This window comes from Sciurus carolinensis, chromosome 4 (genome assembly GCF_902686445.1).
Source record: "Sciurus carolinensis chromosome 4, mSciCar1.2, whole genome shotgun sequence".
NCBI classification, from domain to species: domain Eukaryota; kingdom Metazoa; phylum Chordata; class Mammalia; order Rodentia; family Sciuridae; genus Sciurus; species Sciurus carolinensis.
The window spans coordinates 108,840,706-108,862,685 of NC_062216.1; the positions used below are offsets into that span (position 1 = coordinate 108,840,706).

General features: G+C 37.0%; 1 long non-coding RNA gene and 1 pseudogene across 1 annotated transcript; one reads left to right on the forward strand and one right to left on the reverse strand.

Moving 5' to 3' along the window:
• Positions 1 to 1,900: 1,900 nt before the first annotated feature.
• LOC124982183 (uncharacterized) lies at positions 1,901 to 3,866 on the forward strand. Its single transcript, XR_007108212.1, has 3 exons — positions 1,901 to 2,027; positions 2,410 to 2,509; positions 3,652 to 3,866. It is a non-coding gene; the product is annotated as an uncharacterized LOC124982183 (long non-coding RNA).
• A 6,874-nt stretch (positions 3,867 to 10,740) lies between these two features.
• Positions 10,741 to 11,689, reverse strand: LOC124982869 (olfactory receptor 8S1-like; annotated as a pseudogene).
• Between the last annotated feature and the right edge of the window lie 10,291 nt (positions 11,690 to 21,980).

Sequence of the window (21,980 nt, forward strand, 5' to 3'; positions counted from 1 at the left end):
ATAGAGCACTAATTTCCAGAATATATAAAGAACTCAAAAAACTCTACACCAAGAATACAAATAACCCAATCAACAAATGGGCTAAGGAAATGAACAGACACTTCACAGAAGAAGATCTACAAGCAATCAACAAACATATGAAAAAATGTTCACCATCTTTAGTAATAAGAGAAATGCAAATCAAAACTACACTAAGATTCCATCTCACCCCAATTAGAATGGCGATTATCAAGAATACAAGCAACAATAGGTGTTGGGAGAGGATGTGGGGAAAAAGGTACACTCATACATTGCTGGTGGGGCTGCAAATTATTGCAGCCACTCTGGAAAGCAATGTGGAGATTCCTTAGAAAACTTGGAATGGAACCACCATTTGACCCAGTTGTCCCACTCCTTGGCCTATACCCAAAGGACTTAAAACCAGCATACTACAGAGATACAGCCACATCAATGTTCATAGCTGCTCAATTCACAATAGCCAGATTGTGGAACCAACCTAGATGTCCTTCGATTGATGAATGGATAAAGAAACTGTGGTATATATATATATACAATGGAATATTACTCAGCCATAAATAATAATAAAATTATGGCATTTGCAGGCAAATGGATGAAACTGGAGAATATCATGCTAAGTGAGATAAGCCAATCTCAAAAAACTAAAGGATGAAAGATCTCGCTGATAAGCGGTGATGATGACACATAATGGGGGGTAGAAGGGGGGCAAGAATGGAGGAAGGAAGGACTGCATAGGGGTATAAGAGGGGTGGGAGGGTTGGGGGGGAGTTAAAAAAAATAACAGAATGAATCAAAAACTATTACCCTAGGTAAATGTATGATTACACAAATGGTATGCTTCTACTTCTTGTACAAACAGAGAAACAAGATACATCCCATTTGTTTACAATAAAAATGAATAAAAAAAATTAACAAGGGAGTGTTAACACACCATCCGGTCACCGTGAGATCCCCTGTCAGGGCACACTGGGATGTAACCTTTGAAGAACTCCTTTAAAATCCCCTGTTCCTCCTGATGGGCAAAATCACAGTCTTTGGGAACAGGAGTCCCCTGTGTTTTCTCCTTTGCTAGCAAAGCAATAAAACTTTTTGCTTTTTCTCGAAACTGTGTCCTCATTATTGAATTGGTATCAGGGACAAGGACTGAGCTTTTGGTTATACCAGTAGTAGAAAATACAAATATATTAGTTCACGCATGCTATGGCTTGAGTGTGTATCTTGAAAGTTCGTGTGTTAGAACCTTAATTCCTCGATGCTGTAGTGTTGGGAACTGGAGCCAAGAGGGAGGTTGTTTGAGTCTTGGGATGGAGCCCTCATGAGTGGATAAATGCCTCTCACTGGGATAAATAGCTGGGTTAATTCTCCCAGTAGTGAGTAAGTTCAACTCTCACACGATGGGATTAGTTGCTATGTTAAGGTCCTATTCCAATATCCCAAATAAAAACTCTGGATCCTTTTGCAGCAAAGACAAAGAATTTATTCTGGCCAGAGTTGAGGAAGCAGAAACCAGATAGTTCAGCAGCTCTCAACAATGATTGGGAGTGAAAAGTAGCATAAGAACTAAAATACCACAAAGAAGTGGGGGGTGGGAGAGGCAGTTATCATCACAAGATACATTTCATAAAGTTGAAAGAACTCAGAAATTGCACCTTTGTACATACTCAGGAAGGCAAGCTTGCACTAGCTCCATAGTTCAAAGACGTTGTGGTCAGGATGCAAGTGGTTGAGGGTAGAGGTGTGAGCTTCTATGGGAGTGGGCTCTTGAGGAAAAGGGGGGCCGATTTTACACAGGGTGAGATGCCTGAACAAAATGGGGCCAGCCTGGCTTAATTTTCAAATCAGCCCATAACGACTGCAAGAATGATTTGCTATAAAGGGACGTTGCTCCTCCTGTTTTGTCTCTTTTGCACACACCCACCTGCCCTTCCACTTTCCTGCATGAGTTGAAGCAGCATGAGAAGCCAAGCAGATGCCAAAACCATGCTATGGACTTCCCAGCCTCCAGAACTGTAAGCCTACGATGTCTTTCCTTTATAAATTATCAAGTCTCAAATAGTCTGATAGAGCAACAGAAAACAGGCCAAGGCAGTGTGCCAGGAAACTTGCAGGCCAAGATCTCAAAACCTTTTCTAGGTTCTTCTAAGCTTTGGATACTCTGGATCTGAAAAGAAAAAAAAAGAAAGGAAGGAAGGAAGGAAGGAAGGAAGGAAGGAAGGAAGGAAGGAAGGAAGGAAGGAAGGAAGGAAGGGAAAGAAACAATTTTGAGTAGCACTGATTCTCAATATATTAATATGTGAGCAATTGTTTAGACTATCTCAAATAACATCTCGCAGTTTTTTCTCTCCCCACTCTTGTCATTGTTGTCATTGTGGGCAAATATTTTGCCCACAGGTGTTATTCAAATAAAGACTTCTCAGAAACATTCAGAAAAGCAGCTAGACCTGGATATGGCCCAATGGGTGGACCTCTGAGCCTGCAAGCCTAGGAGATAGTTGAGTAAACGCTTTGAATTCCTTAGAGTCCAGCTAGATACTTGTTTTGATCTCATTATCTTAGAAATGTTCTTATATGTATGTATTGACCAAGACTTTACATTCCTCTTAGTTCAACTTTAAGAAACAGTTGAGTACAGACCATTGATCACTGTTTTGTTAGAGCATTTACTTAAGAAAATTGATAAATTATTTCTCTGCCTTTTTGAAATGCATGTAAATATTCCCCTAGCCTCTTGTCAGTTTTACAACCCAGGAGTGTCTTTCTCAAGGACCTGGAAACCATCCCTTTGAAATGCAAACATCAAAGGAGAAACCATCCCTATCTCTCAGTCTCTGTGGGAGGATAGGAGCCTAACTTAAACAGATCCCAATTAGCAAGCACAGATGGCCAAATCACAGAGAAAAACATCTGAAAACTCAGAAATAACTCATTGTGCTGGACACCTCCCATTGATTGACCTCCCTGATAATGTCCTCCAGGACTTTTCTACTAACATCAGTGCTCAAAAATTCCCATGCCTTGTTTCAGTGGAGTTGAGTTCAGTCTCTCTTCTGCATTACAATAGTCTTTAAAGTCTTCCTTACCTCTTCAGCTCTGATGCAACATTTGATTTGACAATATATATTGAGTGGTGGATTTAATTATAACTCATACACAGAGCGTTGAGTTAAACAAAATGTCTTAGTTAATAGCACGTTATTGTCATTTATTAAAAGGCCCCATTGACTCATTTTCTTCTAAACCCACAGTCTACTCCTATTTCTCTCCTCCACGTAAGAGTCTCTTCTAATGCTCTTATTTCTCATCCTCTTTTTTATAGCCATTTTTAGTTGTTGTTATGAGTGACCGAATTTTAAACACAGCAATAAAAATGAAATTACTGTATGAATACCAGAAAAGCAAGAGTAAAATACACGTGATATTGATATGTTTATTTGCCTAGAAAATTCAAAAGACTCTAAAAACAAAATCATATGGACTAATAAGACTTTAAAAGAATATCATGTTGCGGATAGCGTGTCTATCAATGTTTACTTGTGGATAATATAATCTACTTTAAGAAAAATCTATTTAAAAGTGAATATTTTGTTAAATAATAATTGTGAGAAGTGTTAAAAGAAGAGACTCTCTTTTCAGATTCCAGGGTGAAAATCCTTGCACTGAGAATGTATTGGCTTTTGTCTCAGTTGGGAAAATCCTGCTAATGCACTGCAAGAAGTTGATGACTCAGGAAGCTGCCATTTCTACTATTGATCGCCTGAGTCCTGGACACCTGTCTTCGTTGTAATACCACCTGCTCCATCTAGAAGGCAAAAGGTGAATCAGGATGTTATTGCTTCTAAAGAATCATCTCTCCCTGCCAAGATTTATAGAAATAAAATACTCTAATTAATCACACCTAATCATGTCAGGAGGTCATTCTTTTTAACTTTCTAGACTTTGAACTCTAGCAGGGTATTAAAGTGAATCTGGAACAAGTCAGTGTGGTGTCTGCTGTATTGAGTACACAACATTCAATGACTTTTTTTGTATTAGAAATTGGTTTTCATATCATAGAAATAGGAATTCAGAAGTTATCTGTCAAATAAATCTTTAAGAAAATAAAATTATTTAAGTTTCATTCATAGAAAAAGGAAAACCCTCAGAATGGTGACAAAACTCCAAAATTCTTAAAAGACAAATTTTTAATGAAAAAGGTTAATATATCTTCAAAGGACAGTAAAAACTACCTGAAAAGATTGAGAAACAATTTCTGGTTTGGGTTGAAAAGACTTAAACTCAATTTTTCTCAAGTATTTACAACAGATTAAAGTTCATCTGGGATCCTAATTTTTTCATATTTTTATAAGAAAACCTTAATATTCAAATGGAATAATAGATTGTTGAGAACAGACATGGAAAGGTGACAACACATGCTGAGATCTCTTTCACCAGCTATTAGAACAACTAAGACGTTTTATAAAGAAAGGGACAAGTTATAAAATAGTAAACCTGGACAGAGGTCCTGAACCATGTCACACAGATGACAAAAAATATTTCTTTTTTGTGAAGAAGGAAAACTCTTGTTAATAAATGTGTCTGTCAGAGGAGGAATATATCCACAACATAAAGCAGTATACTTTTATCTCATACGATGTACCCAAATAATTTCTAAATTATCTTATCTTTATATAAAAGATGTTAGAAAAATAAATAAAATAAAATAAAAGATGTTAGAAGAATGCTTATAAACTATACAATGATAATGTAAGGGAGACCTTCTTAGCCAAACTAGGAAATTTAGATTGGAATGCTGTAATAAAAAGTGTATTTGGTTATATATGATTTTAAATTTTGGATGGTGGAAATATTCCATAAGTCTAGAAAACAGAAATAATAGAGCTGGAAAAAATATTTACCAGCAAATTTATTGGAAAGAGATAATGTATAAAATATTCCAAGAATACTTACATATAGAAAAGGAAAATTTCAAATGCTCAAAAGAAAAATTAGCAAAAGATAAGGAAGGGAAAGTTACGAGAGCATAATACCAAATGGTTCAGGAAAATGAAAATATGCAAAAATATCACTGGTGTTTAGAGAAATAAAAATTATCGTAACATCAAGAATTTGCTTTTTACTCACCTGAATGTCCCTAAATAAAAATGAAGGCAGTTGCCTAGTCTAGACTGGAAAGCACTGTAGCTTCATCTAATAAATCGAATATAATGATCTACTTCGGTTTGTGTGCTAGTATATAGAAATACAATTTAGTTTTCTATATCTTGTACCTTTTACCTTGAGACTGCAAAATCGACTTATTAGTTCTACTAGTTCTTTATAAGTTATTCCTTAAAATTTTTTGCATTAACCTATTAATAAATGTAGCTTTTATTTTTTTTTTCCTTTCCAATTTATGCCCTTTCCCTGCTCCCCTATTTTACTGGCTAAAACCATCTTATGGTCTTGATTATTTGTAGTGAAAGCAGACATACTTGCCTCCTTCTCCATCTAAGAGGTAGAACATTCAATGATTTTTTTTTCCCCTTAGACATAATAGTAATTCCAGATTTTTTTGGTATATGCTCACTTACAATTTAAAAATGTTCCCCCTCTTCTAAGATGGAATACTACTCAGGTTTTTTTTGGTTTTGTTTGTTTGTTTGTTTTGCGGTCCTGGGGATCAACCCAGGGCCTTGTGCTTGCAAGACAAGCACTCTACCAACTGAGCTATCTCCCCAGCCCACTACTCAGTTTTAAAGAATGAAATTATGGCATTTGCTGGTAAATGGATGAAGTTGGAGAATATCATGCTAAGCGAACTAAGCCAAACCCAAAAAACCAAAGGCTGAATGTTTTCTCTGATACGTGGACGCTAATTCACAATGGGGGTGGGGATAGGGAAGAATAGAGTTACTTTATATTAGGTAGAGAGGAGCAAAGGGAGGGTAAGGGGTATGGAGGTAGGAAGGATAGTAGAGTGAAACAGACATTATTACCTCATGTACACATATGACTGCATGATTGATGTGATCCTACAATATGTACAGTCAGAAAAATGAGAAATTACACTCTATGTATGATCTATTAAAATGTATAAATGTATTCTACTGTCATGTACAACTAATTAGAACAAATAAAATATTAATTAAAAATTAATTACTACTAATTAGAATAAATAAAAATTATCAAAATAAAAATTAATTTAAAAAATTATCCTAGTTTGATGAGTTCTTTTATTTTTAACTGCATGAGTTGAATATTATCTAAGAATCTTTCTGCATCTGTTGAAATGATCACATACTTTTCATTTGTGATCTAATAATATTATGAATTATGTTGTGTCATTTTAGGATGTTAAAGCAAACTTGCATTCTTGGGGTAAGCCATCTTTATCATGAAGTATTACCAATTTAAATATTGCTAGATTCCTCTTGATAAAGTTCGGTTATGAAATTCCGAATGTGTATTCATGAGGATATTTGCCTGGAGTCTTTTTTGGTTTTGGTATGAGGACCTTAGAAAGTAAATTGGGAATATTCCTCCTCTTCTATCTTTTGGGAGATATGTTTACAGTTAGTATTATTTCTTTCCATAAATATTTGTTAAAATTCACCATAAGGGCATCTGGACCTAGACTTTTCTTCATAAGATGTTTCTAAATACAAATTTTTGTATGCCCACTCAAATGTTGCAGACTATACAATTAAAAATTAAAAATATTTTCAATTATTTTCTATATCAAACATTGGTGAGAATTGGAAGAGCAACAGGAATCTTTCTATACTGTTGGTGGCAATAGAATTTTACAGACACTTTGGAAAGCAGGTAGGCAGTTTCTTATAAAGTTAAACATATACCTACCACAAGACACAGCAATTCTACTCTTGGGATTTACCCAGATAAGTGATCATGTATGCATGGCAGGATGTATCAGCATCACTATGATGAGGGAAAGACACCAGACACAAATGATGACTTTATTATGATTCCATTTATATGACATTCTAGGAGAGGAAAAACCACAGTCATTCAGAGTTGATCTGTGGTTGCCAAGGATCCTGGAGTGGGAGGAGATCTATTGCAAAAAGACTTGAGTGAAGTTTTGGTTGCAATAGAAGTGTTCTGCATCATGATTGTGGTGGTGGTTACGACTACTACATTAAATTTGTTAAAAATTATCCATTCATGTAATCATACATGTACATAGGGTAATGGTGTTTGTCTCATTCTACTATCTTTCCTACTCCTGCCCCCTCCCCCTCTCATTTCCCTCTACACAATCCAAATTTTCTCCATTCTTCTCTTACCCGCCTCCAATTATGTATCAGCATCCACTTATCAGAGAAAACATTTGGCCTTTGTTTTTTTGGGATTGACTTATCTCACTTAGCATGATATTCTCCAATTCCATCATTTACCTGCAAATGCCATAATTTTAGTATTCTTTATGGCTGAATTATATTTCATCGTGTATATATACCATAGTTTCTTTATCCATTCATCTACTGAAGGGCATATAAGTTGGTTCCACAATCTAGCTATTGTGAATTGAGCTGCCATAAACATTGATGTTGCTGCACCACTGTAGTATGCTGATTTTAAGTCATTTGGGTATAAACCGAGAAGTGGGACAACTGGGTCAAAAGGAGGTTCCATTCCAAGTTTTCTGAAGAATCTCCATACCACTTTCCAGAGTGGCTGTACCAATTTGCAACTCCACCAGCAATGTATAAGTGTGCCTTTTACCCCACATCCATCAACAACTAAAAATTTTTTAAAAAATTATTCCTTTGTACTCAAAATTGGTGGATTATATTATATGTGAGTTATGCCTCTGAGATGCTTATTTAAAAGAAAACAAAAATATTCAAAAATTGACAGTGGTATCATGGAAATGAAGCTTATAAAATAATCTAAACATAAGAATGCATATTTAATGTTTATTGGAGAATTTTTTTGTGGTGGCAAAACTAGAAGAAACATGCTTGCCTGTCTAGGAGATAATAGCAAATAAATTACTGTATGTTCCCATAATAAAAATAATATGCTAGCAATTAAAAAAGAATGAAGCAGAAATACAGCATTTGACTTGGAGCAATTCTTCATGGAATAGTTGAGAAAGACAAAATTTAAAACTGTGTTTGTTATATGCTTTTCTAGAAAAACACAGGGACAGCAAATTCTATATATTTGTATAAATAAATGCACATATATTCGCATACATCTATATGTGATTCTGTATGATTGAAAGAACTTGAAGATATACACTGAAGCATTTATGAGTTACCATGATGGGTGATTTGAATAAAGTATATGGGGAGTGAGAGAAAGTATTGAAAAGCCATAATGAAAGAAAAAAAATAAAAGACCTTGCCACTTATATAATTTCATTTAACATTTAGTTAAATGTGTAAATATATAAATGTATGTATTAGTCACAAAATAGTTAAAAATTATAAAAACACAACTCTATGAGTACTATCCTTGGCCAGAACACTCATTCTTTCAACTATTCCCCAGATTCTGGAGGGCTCCTCCTTTGAGGTCGTAAGCCGGTGCCAGATGTGTGTGACTCCATATATCCTTGCAGAGCTTCAAGATGTCCATCTGCTCTGGATAGTGTCCATCTGTTCTGGACAGAGCTGGATAGTGACCTCTCTGATCCTCCAATTCCCTCTTCCAGACCTTCACTTTCCTGGCTCATCCCCCAAATATGTAAGACCTAACTGCTATACTGCATCACTTACCTCATGCCTCTCTGAATATTCATAGAGGCAGGCACCATAATGAATTCAAACTTGTTGCAAGTCATGGACTCAATAATCTGTATTGTTTGGGTATTGTATCAGCACCATATGATAAATTTTCACATGGAAAAGGAAAACCTTGAGGTTTATTCTTATCATTGAGGCCAGAATTTGGGGACATGTTTGTCTTACTTGAAGTTTCCAGTGTTATCTATAAATTGGTCAATAATAGCAATTCTTCTCAGTATGCTCATAACCGTAGGTGGTCATAGATGATACAATAAAGTTGTGTTTTTCCACTCCATATGAGAAGATGCTTCTTTCTCATTACAGAATATAATTAGAAGTATTCTTTTAGTTTCATTCTGTCACAATAATGAATTAAAATGCCATCACATTTCCATGAAGTAGTCACCTCTTATGCTTTCTCCTTAATTTCAAGAATATAATACTTTCTTTTGCCTTAAGCTATAGAAATTGACTCTGACTTTCTGACTTTCTGAGAAAATAATTTAAGAAAAGAATGTAAGATAATATAATGGGAGGGAGATAAAAGGTACTATAGCAGTCACAGCAAACAATTTCAATATCAGTTTGGATCTTTATGCCCTCAAGAGAATCTAACCTTGGTTCTCATTAGACAAAAATGGATATTTTGAGAATGGATAGTTGGCAACTAACAGGCTAAGAAAAAAGTGCAACGTGTAGCAAAATGCTGATTAAGAACCTAGCTTCTCAATTTAGAATTTGTGGCTTAAAATCCTGGGTCTAACATTTATTTTCTTTGTGATCTTGGGCAGTTTTTACATCTCTTGACATCTCTATTTCTCCATCTGAAACGTAATACCTTTAAGGCTTGTTGAACTTGAAAATGGGATAATCTATGAAGCATTTAGCTGAATTCTTGACATGAGCATCTTTTAAAATGCTTGATTGTGGATAAGAAAATGACCACTTCTGATCTCAGTACAGAAATTCAAGGACAGTCCTCACTAGGGCCCTGCCTTCAGATTGTCTCAGTTCCAACCACCTTCTGCTTTTGTTTGTCACTGGTCAATATACAAATTCCCTGGAGAAAAAAAATCATTTTTTCCTAGTTTGTGTTATGATAACTCTTGTATCATGGTACAGGCGATCTGCTAATATGATGTCACTTAAAGAACTAATGCAAAAATAAGTAACTTGAACTACTAAACATTTATTATTATTCGTGAATCTCAGATTAGTTAGTTCTCATCTTGGCTCAGTTTGTTCATGTTACTGCAATCCTCTATGGGTAGGGTAAGTAGCATTGCTAACCCTCACTGGACTCAAGTGAGTGTGAATTGGTCTCTCATCTTCTTCCAGTCTAGCCTCAGCTTGTTCTCATAATAGAGGCAGGAAACTAAGAGAGAGGGGAAATGTGCTAGACCATCTGAGGCTCAGCTGGCATTCTTTGGCCAAAGCAAAGCCCAGGTCATCCCAGATTCACAGGGCAAGGAAATAGACCTCTCATGGGAAGAGCTGCAAAGTCACATTGCAAAGGAAGACAGAGAATTTGAGCCACTTTTGCATTTAATTTACCACACCTCCTGGGCCAGTCACTGGGTGAAAGGAATGTAAGAGAATGAGCAGGCCCACCATTTTCTGTGATCAGTCCTGTTGTAGTAGAGGTCAGGACACTATTTGTCAGTGCTAGTGATGCATAGGTAAGGAATGGTGAAATTTTGCCAAAAGAAGAGTAGGTCCTGTTATAAAAGAAAGTATAAAGCATTCAAGGCACAAACTACACAATTCCACTACTAAGTAAATAACAAATCAACATGTTTTAAAGTAATTTTATGAAAAGAGAGTCCTGCTGAGTCAATGCTTTGTCTCTGTGCAGGATTAACCTTAAAGCAACCAAGGCAGATGGCATTACTGAGGAGAAAACCCAGTGTTTTCATACAGCATCAGGCCTTGATGGCAAGTGGCTCAATAACTATGTAGCTTAGTTTCAGTTTCTCAGGTTTCTTCTTCACCGGTGTCTATGACCACTACTTACAATGCTGGCAATATTTCCAACATTTTTCTTACAAGCTGTCTTCACCTCCTTGGTTTTCAGGCTATAGATGAGGGGATTCAGCATGGGAGTAATTACACTGTACTGCAAAGAAAGATTAACTCCAAGGGAGAACCAGAGGCTGGCATGAGATAGCGTAAACACGCTGAGCGCCAAAATACAAGAGCACTACCGTGAGATGAGAGGAAGCAGGTGGAGAAGGCCTTGCTTCTGCCTGCAGTGGAACTGATGCTAGTATGGTGGAGACAATGTAGCCATAGGAGGATAAAATCAGGAGAAAGGTTACAAAGGCCAATCATGAGAGAAGAACAGAGCATGACGGTGATATTGGTTGTGGACATTAGAGCAGGAGAGATGGAAGAGAATAGGAGCTCACAGATGTAGTGGTGGATGGTTTCTGTACTCACAGAAGTCCAAATTCATAGCCAAAAGGATATTGATGAGTGCATTCAGGAGGGCCAGGCTCCATGACCCCCATGCAAGCCCCTCACAGAGCTGTTTGCTCATTATCGTCCATAGAGCCAGAGGGTGGCAAATGGCAGCATAGCGGTCATAGGCCATGACTGCAAGCAGGCAGGCCTCAGTGCCCCCATTGGCAAACACAAAGAAGGCCTGGGCTAGGCAGCCCTCCACAGAGATTGTTTTGTCTTAGACATGAGGTTTTCCAGCATCTTGGGCACAGAGACTGATGAATACCAAGATCCAGGAAAGAAAGGTGACCCAGGAAGAAGTACATGGGTGAATGGAGGTGAGCATCAGCCATCATCACCAGCACCATCATGAAGTTCCCCGTCAGGGTCAGGAGGTAAATCACAAGGAACAGCACAAAGAGTACAGCTTGGATGTGGGCATCAGCTGACAGCCCAAGGAGGATGAACTCAGTGGGAGCACTGCAGTTTTGCATGGTGAATATAAGGATCTTCCCCTTGGAGTATAAGAAAGAAAAATATTAAAACTCCCTCTATCTATTCCCAACTTATTCAATGTATTACTTCTGTACTTCAAGTATATTATTTTATGATGACCATTGAATCCAAATTTCATTGACTGTTGGTAGAGACACCATAACAACTTTGATAAATGCCCCATGTCTGTCATTAGATCAGCCCACTGCCCGCATTGATCATTCCTCCCCTGTGACCCAGGCTGTCAAGTTTCTGTTTCTGCTTATTTTGGTCTTGTGTTGTTCTGAGGAGAGCTGAAGGCATGAATAACATAGATAATGCAAACATGATGGATTCGAGAGACCAGAATTCTCAATTCATTTGAAGAGCCACTGGAATGGGAATAGTTGACTGAACAAGGAGAAAGGATAGAGAGATATTTTGAAAAAATATTTTTGGTGGTGATGGTATAAATATTGACTGTAATTTGAGCATGGTGGAAGCAAGTTTCTTTGGAAGGAAGTAGGGCAACAGACTAACCTATCAAGAGTTGATTTATCCCCCTCCCTACCATCCATGTCATAAGGAGAAGTTAGTTTTCTAATATTTTCTAAAATGTTAAAAGATAAACTTAAAAGAATATTTACAAGAAGTAGATCAAAGCAATGTGCTGTAATGCGGTTGCAGTTTTACTGTTAAACTGGACTTCCCCACCAACACCCAGGATTTGATCAATTTATCTTGCTCTGACACCCAGATGTCTACCTCTGGCTCAGGATAACTGTTTAATACTGTAGGCCTCAGTTTTCCAGGCTCATCCTATGCTCCTTGCTCCTTTAATAAAAGTGGAGAAATTGTATCAGATTGGAATTGGTTGAATCCTATTTTCCCTGGATCATGAAACATTTTCTCTGGATTCTGTATTGGCAAAGTGAATACTGTACCAAGGAATATGTGGATGTTAAGAAAGTATCTGAAGAGTGTATTTCCAAATGATTGTTTTACTTTCACTCATGAGTAATGGTTTGCCCACAATGTCCACAGCGGTTTCCATTCTCATCTAGAGACACACATCCCTCATCTCCTAAAGATAAAAGAACACAACTTGGGAAGAAATAACATTGATGAATAAATTCTTCAAGCAAAGGGACCATGTTTGCCTATGGCTCATAAAGAAAACTGCATAATATGAGTTCAGAGGCAGCATCTCAGGAAATGCTTTATTTTGCTCTGGGGATGATGTGAGAGAATCCAGCAATAGCAAATGAAAATGGGCTTGGGGAAAAAACCTAAAGTCCTATTTCTACTAGGTACTCACGGTACATAGTCCTATTTCTACTAGGTACTCACTTTTAACTACTCTTTTTTTTTTCATTTTCCCCAAATTTACACTGGGGATAACAATATTGTTGCAAAATTGTGAGAATTAGTTAGATCAGTTAGATCATTTATGAGCAATGCTCAGCACTGATTAAATGTACCCATCTTGTATTTCTAACTTGCTCACCATTCTAAATTTAATTGCTTAGTATCTTTACAAAGTTAAAGAAAAACAAAGGAACAGAGAAATACAATGCAGATAAATACAATGCAAGGGTAGGTGTGATGGTCTGCTTTGTGAGTGAAACAAATTAGGCGATTAGAGGACTCAAAGAGAAAGACCATAGCAAGCAAGTGAAAGGTGCAGAGAGGGGAAAGAAATAAAAGTAAGCAATTCAGGTAGATAGCCAGGAGAATTCAGGGATGGTACCTTGCCTCTTGTCTTGTGCAGGTGAAGAGAGTAGCCAGCTTCTCTGCCTTGATGGGCAAATAGTCTGACCTCAGGAAACCTTTTCACAGTTATCCAAATCCTTTTTTCATTTTCTTTCTGGGAGTTATTTGTGAAAAAATTGGAAGAAACCTGTGAACTGAAGTTCTGAGAATTCCCTCAGTCCAATTCTCAGAACTATTTCTGAACTCAGATTTATTCATGACATCTGAAAGAGCCAGTATAAATCAAGAAGTTTACAAGTCTCCATTAACTATTTCAGCAATTTGTCTCATTCCTAGTCATGCATTTACTCCCCGCCCCCCCCGCCCCACCACATAGCTTCCATACCATTCTGAGAATATTATCAAAACAGAGTTCTTAGGTCTAAGCAACCAGAGGAGCCAGTAGTTTTAAGTAGCCAAGGGATGGGCAGCTGAGTGGATCCCAGAAGAGAGCTGGGTTGGTGCCCTGTAATCCCTGGAGGCATAGCCTGAGGCTATTACTTGGTTTAAGTTTTATTTTATTTTTAATTGACACCCTAAATTTATTAGGCATAGTATGATATTTTGATACATGTATGTGTTAGTCAGCTTTTTGTTTCTCTGCACAAAATACCTGATAGGAACAACTTACAGAAGAGTTTATGTTGGGCTCACAGGTTTCATAGGTTCATTTGGCCAATTTCATTGCTCTGGGCCTGAGGTGAGGCAGAACATCATGGTAGAAGGGTGTGGCAGAGGAAAGCTGCTCAGCCCATGGCAGCCAAGAAGTGGAGATAGAGGGCGGGGGATAGGGTAGGGAACAGGTGTAGTCCAGGCCATGCACCACCTACCTACAGTTACCACCTAGTAGTTCATTCAAAATATTTTATTTATTAATGGATTAATCCATCATGTGGTTTACAGCTCTCATATCTAATCAGTTTACCTTGAACATTTTTGCATTGACTAATACATGAACATTGTGGGAGACATTAAATATTCAACTATAATAATGAGTAATGATCAAATCAGGATAATTAGCATACCCTGTCACCTCAATATTTATTATTTCTTGCGGTAAGGACATTCAAATTCTATATTCAAGTAATTTGAAAAAAATGCTACTCATTATTGCTCACTTTAGTCACTCTATTGTGCAGTAGAATACAGAACTATTCTCCTAACTCTATTGACAAGTCTTCCCCCCACGCATAGCCTCTGGCAACCACAATTCTACTCACTGCTTCTATGAGATCCGCTTTTTGTTTTAGATTCTCCATATCAATGAGATCAGGAAGTAATTATCCTTTATGCCTGGCTTTATTTCACTTAACACAATGACCTCAGGTTCATCGATATTATCATAAAAGGATTATATTTTTTATGGCTGAATTGTATTCTATTATAAATATATAATACATTTTTTAAAATTCATTCATCTGTTGATGGATACTTAGATTGATTTCCTATCTAGGCTATTGTGAATAGTATTTTAATAAACATGGGAGTACAGATGTCTATTTGACATTTCAACTCCTTTGGAAATATACCCATTAGTAGGATTGTTGGATCATATGTTAGTTCTATTGTTAGTCTTTTGAGGAACCCCCATACTGTTTTCCATAGTGGATTCCATTTCTGTTTGTCTCAATAATTTTTAAAATTTCCCTTTAATTTCTTCATTGACCCATTGGCTGTTCAGGAGAAAGCTGTTTTATTTCATTTTTTTGTGTGGTTTCTAAAGTTTCTCCTCATTGATTTTTTTGTTTGTTTATTTTATTCCATTGTGGTCAGAAAAAATATTTGATATGATATTAATTTTTTTAAATTTTGTTAAGACTTGTTTTGTGCTCCAGCATGTAATCTATCATGTTCCATGTCCTGTTGAGAATGTGTATTGTATAACCATTGGATGGAACATTTTGTAAATGTCTGTCAGGTTCATCTGGTATAGAGTGTGGAATAACTCAGATGTTTGTTGATTTTATATCTGGGTGTTCTATTGCTGAAGGTGAGATATTCTTTACTATCTTTGTATGAAGGTCATTCTTTCCCTTCAGGTTTGTAAAATTTTGCTTTATATATTTAGGTGTTCCAATGTTGGGTGCATATATATTTATAATTTTACATCTTCTCACCATATTGAGACTTTTAGCATTCTACCGTTGTCTTCTTTGTCTCTTTTTACAGTTTTTGTCCTAAAGTCTGTTTAATCTAATCTAAGTAGCATATAGTTGGGTCTTGTGTTTATACCCATATATTTTAATTTGAGAATTTACACTGAAGGTAATCATGTTACTTCTGGTTGCTTTCAAAATAATTTCTTTGTCTTTGACCTTTAAGAGTTAAATTATAATATTTGGGGCATAATCTTATTTGGGGTGAATCCAGTTGGTGACTTAATCTTCCTGTACCTGGATATTTACATCTTTCTCCAGGTTTGGAAAGTTTTCTGTTATTCTTTGAATAATCTTTCTGCTCCTTTGTCTTTCTGTTCTCCCTCTTGAACTCCAATGATCCAAATATTTGCTCTTTTTACAACATCACATAGACCCTGTAAGCACTCTATGTTTTTCATTCCCATTTAATTTTTTCTCCTCTTGCTGGGTATTTTCAAAAGTCCAAGTTCAATTATTCTTTTTTGTTTGTTTGTTTGATCAGTTCTTCTGCTTATGCTCTCTATTATATTTTACAATTCCTTTATTGTATTTTCCACCTCCAGAATTTGTTTATTTTATTATTTTGATCTCAAGTTTCTTTGATAAATATTGGAATTGTTTCTCTGTATTTTCTTGAAATTTCCTGAGCTTCCTTAGCATAGCTATTTTCTATTCCCTATCTGGCAAATCACACACCTCCATCTCTTCAGGATCTATAACTCTCATCTTATTTTTTTCTATTGATTGGAACCGTAATTTACTGATTGCTCCTGGTGCTTGTGGATGGCAGTGCCTATGCATTGAATAACTGTTTACTCCAGCCTTCATAGTCTGACTTTGTTTTTGCCTGTCTTTCTTAAATGGAACTATCCACAAATCTAAATGGGCTGATTGTTGTGAGACCCTATGACTGGTATAGCCATTTCAGCTCTACAAAGTGACCTAGGTGCAGGTTTCCTGTGAGACTCACCAGGGCTCTGAAGTTGACACAGTACCCTGGCCTGAATGAACCTAAGCAAGACCCAAGGAGCATACCAAAGCTGTGTGGCAAAGCTGACAGGGAAGCTGAGCCCAGAAGTCTGTCCAGTTGGCAGCACATACTTCCCAGATATTCCATACACAGATAGGAACAGAAGGAACAGAAGCCAAGACTGTTATTTTGCTCCCTTAGGATCTGCTGTGTGATAAAGGCTGGAGAATCTGCTCCAGTGACCCAGAGAAGTAGACTTTTCAGCAAACCCCTGGAACAACTCCCCAACTTCAGGTAAGGGTGCAGGAGCTGAGACTGCACCCCCTCAGGATATGTTATGGGGCAGAAACCAGTGTGTCCCCTTCAGTGGCCCAAGTGGGTGCCACTGCCATCTCCTAGAAATTCCCTGCATGGACTCTTCTCCAACTAAATGGGCCAGAGCTGAGAGTAGGCCCCCTGAGGTTCTGCCATGAATTGGAAGTTGGTGATTCCTAACAGAAATCCAGACAGATGAACAGGTATTTCCAGATGTGAGATATGGGCAGGTCTCCCTCTGGGTTTCTGTGTGAACAGTAATAAACTGGCAATGTAACTGAGGAGGACTGGGGCCAAATTAAAGGTCTGCTGTCAAGATCAATGTTGGCAGGCACACAGGCCTTTCTGCCAAGACACTGTTGTGCATTATTTTTTCTGACCCGTTGGCAGACAGTTTTGGTTGCGGATCAAGGCAAAAAGTGCTTTGAGGCCCTTTGAGGAATAGGGTTATTTCAGGGAACGAACCCAGGAGCATATTACTGGGTATGCCACCTGGGTGTTGGTTTGCATGCTCAAAACAATATTTCTAGAACTTAGGCTCCACCAGGCTTTCAAAACTTCTACCAGGAATTCCCTTCACAAACTTCTACCAGGAATTCCCAAAAGAAACTTTTCTGTGGATGATTGCAGAATTCTTGTTCTGAGAAAATATAAGCAGATGATCTTCTATTCTTTGATCTTGCTAATGTCCTTACTTTGAATACCACAATTGTTTTTTATTATTATTGCCATTGGGTTTTGTTTCTTTGTTTGGTTGAAACTTTGTATTATCACACCCCCTAAATGCATGACATTCTTTCATCATTAATCTCTGCAGTGCACACTTCATTCATTTTTATGCTTACTGCATAGACTTTCATTTGAATATGTCCTTGTGTATTGTTGATTTGTATGATTTATGTAAATGGAATTATGTAAATGGATTACTCTGAGGTTTTTTGTAGTTATTTATTTGTTTATTTATTTTTGCATTTTCCACTCAGCACTGGGGTTTCAGGATTCAATGATAGCAACAGGGCATCTAGTCTGGTTTTAACTGCTCATCAATGCCCCATGGGCTGCAGCCACAAGACTTTTTACTTCTCTACACCTCTAATTGATTCTCATAATTCAATTCCGAGTTTCCAACTCCATTCCTCCCCTAACAAAGTCACAATGAAATTCTCATAAGCGCTCCTTTATAGACTGTTAGTTTTCCATCACTGGAGCAATTTCCCAGATAATTAGTTTATAAGGACAAAAATTTTAGCTCATAGTTTCAGAGATTCCAGTTCATGATCAGTTGACTGTGTTGGTCTTAGACCTGTGGCAAGGCAGCACATCATGGTAGGAGTATGTAGCAGAGCAGAAATGCTCACCTCAGTGACTGGGAAGTGAAAGAGAGAGAAAGGAAGGGACTGGGATCCTCCTATCCCCTTCACAGGCACAGTCCCAATGACTTGGAGACTTCCCAGTAGTTCCTACTTCTTAAAGGTATTACCACCTCCCCATAACACTGGAGACCAAGCCTCTTGTCACATGGACCTTTGGTGAGATGTGTAAAACTCAACAGAGTGCATGTAAACATGTTTGTATGTAAATGTGTGTGTCATGTTTGTGTTTCTGGAAAGAGAAATAGACAGAGACACAGAGAGAGAGAGAGACACAGAACGAGATTGAGAGAAAGAGAATTGAAAGAGAGAAGAACAGAGAGCACTGAGTCATGGTTTATATTTAATTGTCTAACCTGGCAAGTCAGTCTCCACATGACTGTAACTTCCATTATTACCAATTCCTTGTGTATCAGTCAAAGATAATCCAGGAATTTAGAAACATTTATGTATAAAGGTCAACATCTGTTTTACCTCTCTTACTCTTGATTCATTATCCCATCTTACTTTATTTTTAAATTATATTTCCTGCTTATTTTGATAATAAGACAGCATTTTTTTTAAAGTCTCTTCAGTTTTCCTTTGTAATTTCTGGAGAAAGGACATCAAAAGACAGAACGTAGGCACTTTTTATTTTTTTAAATTTACTTAAGGTTGTACCTATTTTGTAGTAAATATGAAAATTGTCATTTGATAATTATTTCATGGTAAAATATCCAGTCTTCTTTTGTTTATTACTAAAACATTCTAAGAATGATGTTTCTAGGAATTAATTTGGGCACTATTGATATCATTACAATACTTCCTTTTCTTTCTTTTTTTTATACCTTCATTTTATTTTTTTATGTGGTGCTGAGGATTGAACCCAGTGCCTCACAGGTACTGGGCAAGTACTCTACCACTGAGCCACAACCCTAGCCCCTAGACTTCCTGTTCTTGAACACAGAATAATTATCAATTTGTTTTCTTTAAATTTTCTTAATAGTTTTTCATTTTATGCCTCTAAAACATCATTTTAAAAGGATTTAATGTGGTATTATTTACTTACAATGAAATTCACTTATTTTAAGTGTAGTGGTTTGACAAATGCATACAGTCATGTACCACTACATTCACTGTGTAGAACATTTTTATCAATCTGGAACATTTTCTCTGTAAAAAACTACCTTATCACAGTCTACCTTTAAATAATATGTAACTTCATATATAGTACTGCAACCATACAACACTGTACTTCCATTTTTACCTTTCTGTTTTATGTGTATTGTTGTCATATATTTTAATTCTATTTTATAAATCCCACAATACATTGTTATTATTTTTGCTTCAGTCTACTTTTGTCTTTTAGGAAGATTGATAAATGAGAAAATGTATTTCATATTTACCTACCATGTTAATCAGCTTTCCATCACTATAACAAAATACCTGAGATACTTAGTGTTATAGTTTAGATATGAGATGTCCCAAAAAAACTCATGTGTGAGACAATGCAAGAAAGTTCAAAGGTGAAATGATTGGGTTGTGAGAGTTTTAACTTAACCTAATTAGTGCATTAATCCCCTCATAGGGATTAACTGGAAGGTAACAGTAGGCAAGTAGGTTGTGACTGGAAGAGGTAGGTCCCTGGGGATGTGTCTTTGGGGTATATATTTTGTCCTTGTTGAGCAGAGCACTTCTCCCCCCACACACCCCCCTTTCCGGTGCCATGTCCTGAGCCACTTTCCTCTACCACACTCTTCTGCTATGATGTCCTGCCTTACCTTGGGTCCTGAGAAATGGGGTTGGCCATCTATGGACTGAGACCTCTGAAATCATGATCTCTGAAATAAGTTTTTCCTCCTCTAATTGTTCTTATCAAGTCATTTGGTCACAGCAGCAAAAAAGCTGACTAAAATATTTAGCTTATAAAGAAAAAAGACTTGTGTTGACTCAAGTTTTGAAGGTTCCAGTCTGTAACCCATTGTCCCAGTAGTTTTGTTGCTGTGGCAGGGAAGCCCATCATGGCAGGAGTGTGTGAGAAGCAAAATTCAACACCAGAAAGCAAAAAGCAGAAAGGAAGGCTGCAGGTCTCACATCCCTTTGAGGGCATAGCCCTGGTGACCTAAGGAACTCTAGAAGGATAGTATTTGTTGAGAAATATTTTTTTCCCCTCATGCTGGACAATAGCAGCAGCTTTTCCATCACTGTAGTTCATCCTTAAGGTGTGCATGATTTCAGATGATAGCATGCTTCCAAATGTAACGTTGGTATGCATGTGTCACTATGGTCTGCTAACTTCAGCTATTTTGGATAAATAACAAGGAGTGACATAACTGGATCATATGGTGATTCCATTTCTAGTCTAGAGAAATCTTCAAACTGATTTCCATAATGGTTGCACTGATTTGCAGTTCCATCAGAAATGTATAAGTATTCCTTTTCCCCTATATTCTCACCATGTTTATTTTTATTTTATTTGTAGTCTTTTTTGGGGGGGGGGTTGCTGGGGATCAAACCCAGGGCCTTGTACTTACAAGGCAAGAACTCTATCGACTGAGCTATCTCCCCAGCCCCTATTTGTAGTCTTGATGGCTGCCATTCTAATTGGGGTGAAATGAAATCTCAATGTAGTTCTTATTTTCATTTTCTTGGTTGCTAATGATGTTGAATACTTTTTTATTTATTTGTTGGTCTTTTACATTTCTTCTTTCGAGAAATGTCTGTTTAGTTCATTTGCCCATTTATTGATTGTGGGCTGTTTTGTTTTGTTTTGGTGTTACAGTGTTTTTTAATGCTGGGAATTGAACCCAAGACTTCATGCATGGTAGGCAGGTGCCTTACTACTGAGCTATAGCCCTAACCCTGGTGTTAAGTTTTTTTGAGTTTTTTATGTATTCTGGATATTAAGCCTCTATCAGAAGAGTAACTAGCAAAGATTTTCTCCCATTCTGTAGGCTCTCTTTTCACATGGTTGTTGCCTTTGTTGTGCAGTTTTATTTCTTTTATTTTTTTTTTCCATCTGAAGGGCAAAGTAAAAGGCTTCCTTTTAAACTTTTAATGACTTTTGAAGAATATTGCTGACCACTAAGCCACAGATCACAAAGCTTTATGTAATTGACTGCTGCCCACTGAAAAATCATCTCTGACAGCAGCTGAAGATAGGGGGCAGTTAGAGGAGCTGAATTCTGTCTGTTGTTTAAGAAATATTTCTTGATTTCCTCCCATGTACCACATATCAGATACGATGGAGGATACCAAACCAGGAAAACAAGGTTCCAGACGGAACCAGGAGGGGAAGTGCTGTGAATTCTAGGCCACAGAGATATTTCATGTTCCACAATGAAGGTGACTTTATTTTTTACTTTTTATTGTTGTGTAATGAATAATATACGTATGGCAAAGTGCACAAATCTTAAAATCTTTTCTAATTTGATGTCATCCTACTTTCTGATTCTTGGTTTTATTTCTTGTTCTTAGGAATAGTATTTAGGAAGTCTGTGCCTGTGCCTACATGTTAGAGTGCTCACCTTGTGTTTTCATCTATGTTTATGGCTAGGTCTTTGGTCCACTTGAGATGACTTTCATGCAGGGTGAAAATAGGGTCTAGTTTCTTTTCTCTACATATGCCTTATCCAGTTTTCTCAGCACTGTGTTTAAAAGGATGTCTTTCTTCCACCTTGTGTTTTTGGTATCTTTGTCAAAAATGAGACAACAGTATCTCTGTGGGATTGGCTTTGTATCTTCTGTTATATTCCATTGGTCTTTATGTCTATTTATTTTTATGCCA